Here is a 12,774-nt window from a genome sequence, read left to right as displayed (position 1 = left end):
ACAGAGGTCTAGCCACTAGCCAGTACTGCTTACATCACAGAGGTCTAGCCACTAGCCAGTACTGCTAACATCACAGAGGTCTAGCCACTAGCCAGTACTGCTTACATCACAGAGGTCTAGCCACTAGCCAGTACTGCTTACATCACAGAGGTCTAGCCACTAGCCAGTACTGCTTACATCACAGAGGTCTAACCACTAGCCAGTACTGCTTACATCACAGAGGTCTAGCCACTAGCCAGTACTGCTTACATCACAGAGGTCTAGCCACTAGCCAGTACTGCTTACATCACAGAGGTCTAGCCACTAGCCAGTACTGCTTACATCACAGAGGTCTAGCCACTAGCCAGTACTGCTTACATCACAGAGGTCTAGCCACTAGCCAGTACTGCTTACATCACAGAGGTCTAGCCACTAGCCAGTACTGCTTACATCACAGAGGTCTAACCACTAGCCAGTACTGCTTACATCACAGAGGTCTAGCCACTAGCCAGTACTGCTTACATCACAGAGGTGTAGCCACTAGCCAGTACTGCTTACATCACAGAGGTGTAGCCACTAGCCAGTACTGCTTACACCACAGAGGTGTAGCCACTAGCCAGTACTGCTTACATCACAGAGGTCTAGCCACTAGCCAGTACTGCTTACATCACAGAGGTCTAGCCACTAGCCAGTACTGCTTACATCACAGAGGTCTAGCCACTAGCCAGTACTGCTTACATCACAGAGGTCTAACCACTAGCCAGTACTGCTTACATCACAGAGGTCTAACCACTAGCCAGTACTGCTTACATCACAGAGGTCTAGCCACTAGCCAGTACTGCTTACATCACAGAGGTCTAGCCACTAGCCAGTACTGCTTACATCACAGAGGTCTAGCCACTAGCCAGTACTGCTTACATCACAGAGGTCTAACCACTAGCCAGTACTGCTTACATCACAGAGGTCTAGCCACTAGCCAGTACTGCTTACATCACAGAGGTCTAACCACTAGCCAGTACTGCTTACATCACAGAGGTCTAGCCACTAGCCAGTACTGCTTACATCACAGAGGTGTAGCCACTAGCCAGTACTGCTTACATCACAGAGGTCTAACCACTAGCCAGTACTGCTTACATCACAGAGGTCTAGCCACTAGCCAGTACTGCTTACATCACAGAGGTCTAGCCACTAGCCAGTACTGCTTACATCACAGAGGTCTAGCCACTAGCCAGTACTGCTTACATCACAGAGGTCTAACCACTAGCCAGTACTGCTTACATCACAGAGGTCTAGCCACTAGCCAGTACTGCTTACATCACAGAGGTGTAGCCACTAGCCAGTACTGCTTACATCACAGAGGTGTAGCCACTAGCCAGTACTGCTTACACCACAGAGGTGTAGCCACTAGCCAGTACTGCTTACATCACAGAGGTCTAGCCACTAGCCAGTACTGCTTACATCACAGAGGTCTAGCCACTAGCCAGTACTGCTTACATCACAGAGGTCTAGCCACTAGCCAGTACTGCTTACATCACAGAGGTCTAACCACTAGCCAGTACTGCTTACATCACAGAGGTCTAACCACTAGCCAGTACTGCTTACATCACAGAGGTCTAGCCACTAGCCAGTACTGCTTACATCACAGAGGTCTAGCCACTAGCCAGTACTGCTTACATCACAGAGGTCTAGCCACTAGCCAGTACTGCTTACATCACAGAGATCTAACCACTAGCCAGTACTGCTTACATCACAGAGGTCTAGCCACTAGCCAGTACTGCTTACATCACAGAGGTCTAGCCACTAGCCAGTACTGCTTACATCACAGAGGTCTAGCCACTAGCCAGTACTGCTTACATCACAGAGGTCTAACCACTAGCCAGTACTGCTTACATCACAGAGGTCTAACCACTAGCCAGTACTGCTTACATCACAGAGGTCTAGCCACTAGCCAGTACTGCTTACATCACAGAGGTCTAGCCACTAGCCAGTACTGCTTACATCACAGAGGTCTAGCCACTAGCCAGTACTGCTTACATCACAGAGATCTAACCACTAGCCAGTACTGCTTACATCACAGAGGTCTAGCCACTAGCCAGTACTGCTTACATCACAGAGGTCTAGCCACTAGCCAGTACTGCTTACATCACAGAGGTGTAGCCACTAGCCAGTACTGCTTACATCACAGAGGTGTAGCCGCTAGCCAGTACTGCTTACATCACAGAGGTGTAGCCACTAGCCAGTACTGCTTACATCACAGAGGTGTAGCCGCTAGCCAGTACTGCTTACATCACAGAGGTCTAGCCACTAGCCAGTACTGCTTACATCACAGAGGTCTAGCCACTAGCCAGTACTGCTTACATCACAGAGGTCTAGCCACTAGCCAGTACTGCTTACATCACAGAGGTCTAACCACTAGCCAGTACTGCTTACATCACAGAGGTCTAACCACTAGCCAGTACTGCTTACATCACAGAGGTCTAGCCACTAGCCAGTACTGCTTACATCACAGAGGTCTAGCCACTAGCCAGTACTGCTTACATCACAGAGGTCTAGCCACTAGCCAGTACTGCTTACATCACAGAGATCTAACCACTAGCCAGTACTGCTTACATCACAGAGGTCTAGCCACTAGCCAGTACTGCTTACATCACAGAGGTCTAGCCACTAGCCAGTACTGCTTACATCACAGAGGTGTAGCCACTAGCCAGTACTGCTTACATCACAGAGGTGTAGCCGCTAGCCAGTACTGCTTACATCACAGAGGTGTAGCCACTAGCCAGTACTGCTTACATCACAGAGGTGTAGCCGCTAGCCAGTACTGCTTACATCACAGAGGTCTAGCCGCTAGCCAGTACTGCTTACATCACAGAGGTGTAGCCACTAGCCAGTACTGCTTACATCACAGAGGTCTAGCCACTAGCCAGTACTGCTTACATCACAGTGGTCTAGCCACTAGCCAGTACTGCTTACATCACAGAGGTCTAGCCACTAGCCAGTACTGCTTACATCACAGAGGTCTAGCCACTAGCCAGTACTGCTTACATCACAGAGGTCTAACCACTAGCCAGTACTGCTTACATCACAGAGGTCTGGCCACTAGCCAGTACTGCTTACATCACAGAGGTCTAGCCACTAGCCAGTACTGCTTACATCACAGAGGTCTAGCCACTAGCCAGTACTGCTTACATCACAGAGGTCTAACCACTAGCCAGTACTGCTTACATCACAGAGGTCTAACCACTAGCCAGTACTGCTTACATCACAGAGGTCTGGCCACTAGCCAGTACTGCTTACATCACAGAGGTCTAGCCACTAGCCAGTACTGCTTACATCACAGAGGTCTAGCCACTAGCCAGTACTGCTTACATCACAGAGGTCTAACCACTAGCCAGTACTGCTTACATCACAGAGGTCTAACCACTAGCCAGTACTGCTTACATCACAGAGGTCTAGCCACTAGCCAGTACTGCTTACATCACAGAGGTCTAGCCACTAGCCAGTACTGCTAACATCACAGAGGTCTAGCCACTAGCCAGTACTGCTTACATCACAGAGGTCTAGCCACTAGCCAGTACTGCTTACATCACAGAGGTCTAGCCACTAGCCAGTACTGCTTACATCACAGAGGTCTAACCACTAGCCAGTACTGCTTACATCACAGAGGTCTAGCCACTAGCCAGTACTGCTTACATCACAGAGGTCTAGCCACTAGCCAGTACTGCTTACATCACAGAGGTCTAGCCACTAGCCAGTACTGCTTACATCACAGAGGTCTAGCCACTAGCCAGTACTGCTTACATCACAGAGGTCTAGCCACTAGCCAGTACTGCTTACATCACAGAGGTCTAGCCACTAGCCAGTACTGCTTACATCACAGAGGTCTAACCACTAGCCAGTACTGCTTACATCACAGAGGTCTAGCCACTAGCCAGTACTGCTTACATCACAGAGGTGTAGCCACTAGCCAGTACTGCTTACATCACAGAGGTGTAGCCACTAGCCAGTACTGCTTACACCACAGAGGTGTAGCCACTAGCCAGTACTGCTTACATCACAGAGGTCTAGCCACTAGCCAGTACTGCTTACATCACAGAGGTCTAGCCACTAGCCAGTACTGCTTACATCACAGAGGTCTAGCCACTAGCCAGTACTGCTTACATCACAGAGGTCTAACCACTAGCCAGTACTGCTTACATCACAGAGGTCTAACCACTAGCCAGTACTGCTTACATCACAGAGGTCTAGCCACTAGCCAGTACTGCTTACATCACAGAGGTCTAGCCACTAGCCAGTACTGCTTACATCACAGAGGTCTAGCCACTAGCCAGTACTGCTTACATCACAGAGGTCTAACCACTAGCCAGTACTGCTTACATCACAGAGGTCTAGCCACTAGCCAGTACTGCTTACATCACAGAGGTCTAACCACTAGCCAGTACTGCTTACATCACAGAGGTCTAGCCACTAGCCAGTACTGCTTACATCACAGAGGTGTAGCCACTAGCCAGTACTGCTTACATCACAGAGGTCTAACCACTAGCCAGTACTGCTTACATCACAGAGGTCTAGCCACTAGCCAGTACTGCTTACATCACAGAGGTCTAGCCACTAGCCAGTACTGCTTACATCACAGAGGTCTAGCCACTAGCCAGTACTGCTTACATCACAGAGGTCTAACCACTAGCCAGTACTGCTTACATCACAGAGGTCTAGCCACTAGCCAGTACTGCTTACATCACAGAGGTGTAGCCACTAGCCAGTACTGCTTACATCACAGAGGTGTAGCCACTAGCCAGTACTGCTTACACCACAGAGGTGTAGCCACTAGCCAGTACTGCTTACATCACAGAGGTCTAGCCACTAGCCAGTACTGCTTACATCACAGAGGTCTAGCCACTAGCCAGTACTGCTTACATCACAGAGGTCTAGCCACTAGCCAGTACTGCTTACATCACAGAGGTCTAACCACTAGCCAGTACTGCTTACATCACAGAGGTCTAACCACTAGCCAGTACTGCTTACATCACAGAGGTCTAGCCACTAGCCAGTACTGCTTACATCACAGAGGTCTAGCCACTAGCCAGTACTGCTTACATCACAGAGGTCTAGCCACTAGCCAGTACTGCTTACATCACAGAGATCTAACCACTAGCCAGTACTGCTTACATCACAGAGGTCTAGCCACTAGCCAGTACTGCTTACATCACAGAGGTCTAGCCACTAGCCAGTACTGCTTACATCACAGAGGTGTAGCCACTAGCCAGTACTGCTTACATCACAGAGGTGTAGCCGCTAGCCAGTACTGCTTACATCACAGAGGTGTAGCCACTAGCCAGTACTGCTTACATCACAGAGGTGTAGCCGCTAGCCAGTACTGCTTACATCACAGAGGTCTAGCCGCTAGCCAGTACTGCTTACATCACAGAGGTGTAGCCACTAGCCAGTACTGCTTACATCACAGAGGTCTAGCCACTAGCCAGTACTGCTTACATCACAGAGGTGTAGCCGCTAGCCAGTACTGCTTACATCAAAGAGGTGTAGCCGCTAGTCAGTACTGCTTACATCACAGAGGTCTAGCCACTAGCCAGTACTGCTTACATCACAGAGGTCTAGCCACTAGCCAGTACTGCTTACATCACAGAGGTCTAGCCACTAGCCAGTACTGCTTACATCACAGAGGTCTAACCACTAGCCAGTACTGCTTACATCACAGAGGTCTGGCCACTAGCCAGTACTGCTTACATCACAGAGGTCTAGCCACTAGCCAGTACTGCTTACATCACAGAGGTCTAGCCACTAGCCAGTACTGCTTACATCACAGAGGTCTAACCACTAGCCAGTACTGCTTACATCACAGAGGTCTAACCACTAGCCAGTACTGCTTACATCACAGAGGTCTGGCCACTAGCCAGTACTGCTTACATCACAGAGGTCTAGCCACTAGCCAGTACTGCTTACATCACAGAGGTCTAGCCACTAGCCAGTACTGCTTACATCACAGAGGTCTAACCACTAGCCAGTACTGCTTACATCACAGAGGTCTAACCACTAGCCAGTACTGCTTACATCACAGAGGTCTAGCCACTAGCCAGTACTGCTTACATCACAGAGGTCTAGCCACTAGCCAGTACTGCTAACATCACAGAGGTCTAGCCACTAGCCAGTACTGCTTACATCACAGAGGTCTAGCCACTAGCCAGTACTGCTTACATCACAGAGGTCTAGCCACTAGCCAGTACTGCTTACATCACAGAGGTCTAACCACTAGCCAGTACTGCTTACATCACAGAGGTCTAGCCACTAGCCAGTACTGCTTACATCACAGAGGTCTAGCCACTAGCCAGTACTGCTTACATCACAGAGGTCTAGCCACTAGCCAGTACTGCTTACATCACAGAGGTCTAGCCACTAGCCAGTACTGCTTACATCACAGAGGTCTAGCCACTAGCCAGTACTGCTTACATCACAGAGGTCTAGCCACTAGCCAGTACTGCTTACATCACAGAGGTCTAACCACTAGCCAGTACTGCTTACATCACAGAGGTCTAGCCACTAGCCAGTACTGCTTACATCACAGAGGTGTAGCCACTAGCCAGTACTGCTTACATCACAGAGGTGTAGCCACTAGCCAGTACTGCTTACACCACAGAGGTGTAGCCACTAGCCAGTACTGCTTACATCACAGAGGTCTAGCCACTAGCCAGTACTGCTTACATCACAGAGGTCTAGCCACTAGCCAGTACTGCTTACATCACAGAGGTCTAGCCACTAGCCAGTACTGCTTACATCACAGAGGTCTAACCACTAGCCAGTACTGCTTACATCACAGAGGTCTAACCACTAGCCAGTACTGCTTACATCACAGAGGTCTAGCCACTAGCCAGTACTGCTTACATCACAGAGGTCTAGCCACTAGCCAGTACTGCTTACATCACAGAGGTCTAGCCACTAGCCAGTACTGCTTACATCACAGAGGTCTAACCACTAGCCAGTACTGCTTACATCACAGAGGTCTAGCCACTAGCCAGTACTGCTTACATCACAGAGGTCTAACCACTAGCCAGTACTGCTTACATCACAGAGGTCTAGCCACTAGCCAGTACTGCTTACATCACAGAGGTGTAGCCACTAGCCAGTACTGCTTACATCACAGAGGTCTAACCACTAGCCAGTACTGCTTACATCACAGAGGTCTAGCCACTAGCCAGTACTGCTTACATCACAGAGGTCTAGCCACTAGCCAGTACTGCTTACATCACAGAGGTCTAGCCACTAGCCAGTACTGCTTACATCACAGAGGTCTAACCACTAGCCAGTACTGCTTACATCACAGAGGTCTAGCCACTAGCCAGTACTGCTTACATCACAGAGGTGTAGCCACTAGCCAGTACTGCTTACATCACAGAGGTGTAGCCACTAGCCAGTACTGCTTACACCACAGAGGTGTAGCCACTAGCCAGTACTGCTTACATCACAGAGGTCTAGCCACTAGCCAGTACTGCTTACATCACAGAGGTCTAGCCACTAGCCAGTACTGCTTACATCACAGAGGTCTAGCCACTAGCCAGTACTGCTTACATCACAGAGGTCTAACCACTAGCCAGTACTGCTTACATCACAGAGGTCTAACCACTAGCCAGTACTGCTTACATCACAGAGGTCTAGCCACTAGCCAGTACTGCTTACATCACAGAGGTCTAGCCACTAGCCAGTACTGCTTACATCACAGAGGTCTAGCCACTAGCCAGTACTGCTTACATCACAGAGATCTAACCACTAGCCAGTACTGCTTACATCACAGAGGTCTAGCCACTAGCCAGTACTGCTTACATCACAGAGGTCTAGCCACTAGCCAGTACTGCTTACATCACAGAGGTGTAGCCACTAGCCAGTACTGCTTACATCACAGAGGTGTAGCCGCTAGCCAGTACTGCTTACATCACAGAGGTGTAGCCACTAGCCAGTACTGCTTACATCACAGAGGTGTAGCCGCTAGCCAGTACTGCTTACATCACAGAGGTCTAGCCGCTAGCCAGTACTGCTTACATCACAGAGGTGTAGCCACTAGCCAGTACTGCTTACATCACAGAGGTCTAGCCACTAGCCAGTACTGCTTACATCACAGAGGTGTAGCCGCTAGCCAGTACTGCTTACATCAAAGAGGTGTAGCCGCTAGTCAGTACTGCTTACATCACAGAGGTCTAGCCACTAGCCAGTACTGCTTACATCACAGAGGTCTAGCCACTAGCCAATACTGCTTACATCACAGAGGTCTAGCCACTAGCCAGTACTGCTTACATCACAGAGGTCTAGCCACTAGCCAGTACTGCTTACATCACAGAGGTCTAGCCGCTAGCCAGTACTGCTTACATCACAGAGGTCTAACCACTAGCCAGTACTGCTTACATCACAGAGGTCTAGCCACTAGCCAGTACTGCTTACATCACAGAGGTCTAGCCACTAGCCAGTACTGCTTACATCACAGAGGTCTAACCACTAGCCAGTACTGCTTACATCACAGAGGTGTAGCTGCTAGCCAGTACTGCTTACATCACAGAGGTCTAACCACTAGCCAGTACTGCTTACATCACAGAGGTGTAGCTGCTAGCCAGTACTGCTTACATCACAGAGGTCTAGCCACTAGCCAGTACTGCTTACATCACAGAGGTCTAGCCACTAGCCAGTACTGCTTACATCACAGAGGTCTAGCCGCTAGCCAGTACTGCTTACATCAAAGAGGTGTAGCCGCTAGCCAGTACTGCTTACATCACAGAGGTCTAAACACTAGCCAGTACTGCTTACATCACAGAGGTCTAGCCACTAGCCAGTACTGCTTACATCACAGAGGTCTAGCCGCTAGCCAGTTTTGCTTTATTTCTCCCCATCCACCTCCACCTCATCTTCACCCCTGGAGTATAAGGCCTCAACAAGTCCACGTCATACCATTTTATTCTCATTATTTCTCAGCATAATAATTGCTTAAATTTCATTTCACAAAGACCATCTCCACCTCGTCTCACCCCCTGTGTAGGACTATGGTAGGACTACGACAAGACAATGGTAGGACTATGGCAGGGCTATGGTGGGACTATGGCAGGACTATGGCAGGACTATGGTAGGACTATGGTAGGTCCTTCACCCCAAGACAGGAGTAAATAAATAATATACAGTATATATATGTATATATATATAGTACAAATTATTTAGAGCCCAGTGGAGCCCAGTGGATAACACATTAAAGTATTTTGCAATGCAATTCCATCATTAGGCCAACTAATTGCCTACCTTATGTTTGTGCCACTAGAAAAAATACTGGCCAGCATATCAGGACTCAGGATAAGACCCAGATGCAGACAGTTTGAATCACAGATGTTTATTAACAAAACAGGGGGCAGGAAAACGACAGGTCAAGGGCAGGAAGAGGTCAGTAATCCAGGGCAGGAAGAGGTCAGTAATCCAGGGCAGGAAGAGGTCAGTAATCCAGGGCAGAGTCAGAAAGGTACAGAACGGCAGGCAGGCTCATGGTCAGGGCAGGAAGAGGTCAGTAATCCAGGGCAGTGTCAGAAAGGTACAGAACGGCAGGCAGGCTCATGGTCAGGGCAGGAAGAGGTCAGTAATCCAGGGCAGTGTCAGAAAGGTACAGAACGGCAGGCAGGCTCATGGTCAGGGCAGGAAGAGGTCAGTAATCCAGGGCAGTGTCAGAAAGGTACAGAACGGCAGGCAGGCTCATGGTCAGGGCAGGAAGAGGTCAGTAATCCAGGGCAGTGTCAGAAAGGTACAGAACGGCAAGCAGGCTCAGGGTCAGGGCAGGCAGAATGGTCAAAGAACTAGAAAACAAGGACTAGAGAGAACAGGAGTACGGGGGGGAAAACACGCTGGTAGGCTTGACGAGACAAGACGAACTGGCAACAGACAAACAGAAAACACAGGTATAAATGCACAGGGGATAATGGGGGAAATGGGTGACACCTGGACGGGGGTGAAGACAAGCACAAGACAGATCAGGGTGTCACAGCCTCCCTCTGCAGGGGAGAGTACTATCTCTCCTTCACAGTATGCATGAGGTGCCTACTGCTATACTCCGGATGAGGAGAAATTCAATGCCTGGATAATAGATCATCCTTTTATACAGTGTTTTGTTGTTGTTGCTTTACCTGGTAACGTTTTTCGGATAATAACAAATTAATAACTGTTTAATAACAAAGTTATAGTATTTAGTGGCAATGCAGAGGTTCATCTATTCAAGTAACATGAGATTGTGTGAGATTATGCAGATGTTCTCTGGACACGCCCACCAGGTTTTAATTTTTCTCCGTTTAAATCGAAAACCACACCCCTTTATGCAAATCACTCACCTCCGTCAGCGGAAGCTGGCTGTACACTTATTTCCGACAGATATTCCTTTAAAGGCAAATTAAAGCTGTGGGTTGACTGACTGCAAGACGTCCCAGAGGATCCAGTCGATGCACCAAAATACCTTCCGAGGGGACGTAAAAACACTATCGCAACAGTTACGAACGAAGGAAAGCGATAAGGATAACTGGGTAAGCATAATGCATGTTTTAACAGATTACATTATTATTATTATTCACCAACTATCGTTACCAAGCATCGCAGGTTACTTGCTGCAGCAAAAGGTTTCGCTTAACGGTTGCAGTAGCTATGCGATACGTTATACATGTGTGACAAGCAGCATCGAAATGTTCCGTGGTAGGCTATAATACACGCGTTTCCCTATATGTGTTTTACACTGTACTAGAATGAACGAACTGACAACCTCAAGTTTGTTGATAACGTTGAATACACAGCGGTCTTAATTAGATAATCATTTTGAGTGCTCGTTCAGCTGTCTACGATGGATGCTGTTGACAGTGGCCAGAGTAGATTTAAGGTGGCATAACGTTAATTGGCCAGTTGTCAATTACAAATTGTCACGTTAACCTTTTCATATAATACAATAAAATGTTCATATAACCATTTACATTATAACGTTAATTCTTTCAAAAGCACTCTACAATATATTCCACGAGAGCTAGCTACTATTTTCTACCGTGTCATCCCGTCCAACTACTGTAGTTACTGTACAGGTGCGCGTGCGCCTGTAAAAAGTAGCCTATATGTTTTGCATTTGTTTTCACAGAATAACATTGTTATGCATTACTAATGTAAATGTAAATTGACAAGATTTTTTGCCATGTCTTGTCATGGTATTAATCCAAAAATTCATTAGATTTGTTTTGTTGCCTCGCATAATTTTGTACCTACTACGACCGCAGCACAGCCATGGCTAAATAAGTAAAAACCCACGCTCTCTCCTGTACAATTGCTTTATTGTGACATTTCAATCAACACTAGTCTCCAAATTAGCAATATGCATGTGTAAGGTGATTATGACGCAATTTATAATCAAAGCACATTCTTAAATAGCATATTTCATTCTGTCAAATAGGCCAGTTAATTATACAGTAAAAGCAACCAAGTTTGTTTGTTGACCAGTTTTTCAAAATACATTTGTACCTCTAGCTTTTACTCTTCAGCATAGTACAGTACAAGTGATACACCTGTAGTATTCTAACTTAAAGCAGTACAATCGGAAAGAGTGTAGGAGTAGTGGTGGAATATAGTGTGCTAATTGAGAGGTCTAGCTTTTGATATCCTCAGCGACAATGTCACATACCTCACTCTGAGTGTGTTTGAGCTGGGTAAACAAACCAAGCAGCCCACAGTCAGCTCAGCTCCATACCTGAAAAGTTACCCATCACATACTTGAGAATACCTTCCCCCCCATAATAGCCTAGTTGCATCACAGTTAATTCTGAGCCTACAGATAAAACTAACAGCACCTTGTATCGTTATAATTATAGAATATCTATCATTATAGAATATCTATCATTATAGAATATGTATCATTATAGAATATCTATCATTATAGAATATCTATCATTATAGAATAGACTATCTAGCCTATAAAGCATATGTATCACTAAACTTCAAGGCAAGGAGAGAACAACAAAATGACATGGATGATTGTGGATGTCTTGTTGTTTGGTATTACTCTAACAAGTACTTGACATCTGCTATATTTACTTGCATCGTGTGAGTCTATATTTACTGCATCGTGTGAGTCTATATTTACTGCAACGTCCAGGTTCATGTCAGGGAAGTGGTGTGGAGGACATTGAAATCAGATGTAAATCGCCCTTTGCTGTTTTGCGCTGAGATGCAAAACAGAAGGGTAGAGAGAGCCTACGGTAGGTTTTCTCTTCTGCTGATTACCCAAGTGCCTCGAGGGTGGCGATGCACTGGGTACTTCTTTGCTTTCCAGAAAAGTGTGCTAACCTAACCACGATGCTTTGTTTGTCTTTGGCAGGTGCCAAGAAGACCACTACTCCTCTTTTCAAAGAGGACTAGGAGTACGACGTCTTTGGAACCACTGCTGTTGCATGCAGTCGTCTGCAGAGGTTACTGTATGAAGCTTTTAAGGCCTTTTTGGTGAGTCTGTCTGGGTGTTTTTTATAACTCATTCGTTTTTAGACTATTCAGGTTAGATACCAGATCTAGACCATGTAGATAGACACACACACACACACGCCCATATACACACTCACACATACACACATACATACACACACACACATACACACATAGATATACACACATACATACAGTACATATACACACATACATATACACACATACATATACACACATACACACAGTACATATACACACATACATATACACGCATACATATACACAAACCCATAAACACCCTCTTACACACTCTTCTGACCT

General features: G+C 47.1%; 1 protein-coding gene across 1 annotated transcript in view; it reads left to right on the top strand.

Moving 5' to 3' along the window:
• Window positions 1-10,411: 10,411 nt before the first annotated feature.
• LOC120022565 (solute carrier family 45 member 4-like) overlaps window positions 10,412-12,774 on the top strand; it is a 77,112-nt gene continuing 74,749 nt past the window's right edge. The window contains exons 1-2 of the mRNA XM_038966524.1: window positions 10,412-10,523; window positions 12,350-12,471. The gene's annotated coding sequence lies outside the window, so the exon portion shown is untranslated. The remainder of the gene's footprint in view (window positions 10,524-12,349; window positions 12,472-12,774) is intronic.

Source organism: Salvelinus namaycush, chromosome 27 (assembly GCF_016432855.1).
Source record: "Salvelinus namaycush isolate Seneca chromosome 27, SaNama_1.0, whole genome shotgun sequence".
Classification (NCBI taxonomy): domain Eukaryota; kingdom Metazoa; phylum Chordata; class Actinopteri; order Salmoniformes; family Salmonidae; genus Salvelinus; species Salvelinus namaycush.
This window is presented reverse-complemented; position numbering and strand designations above follow the sequence as displayed.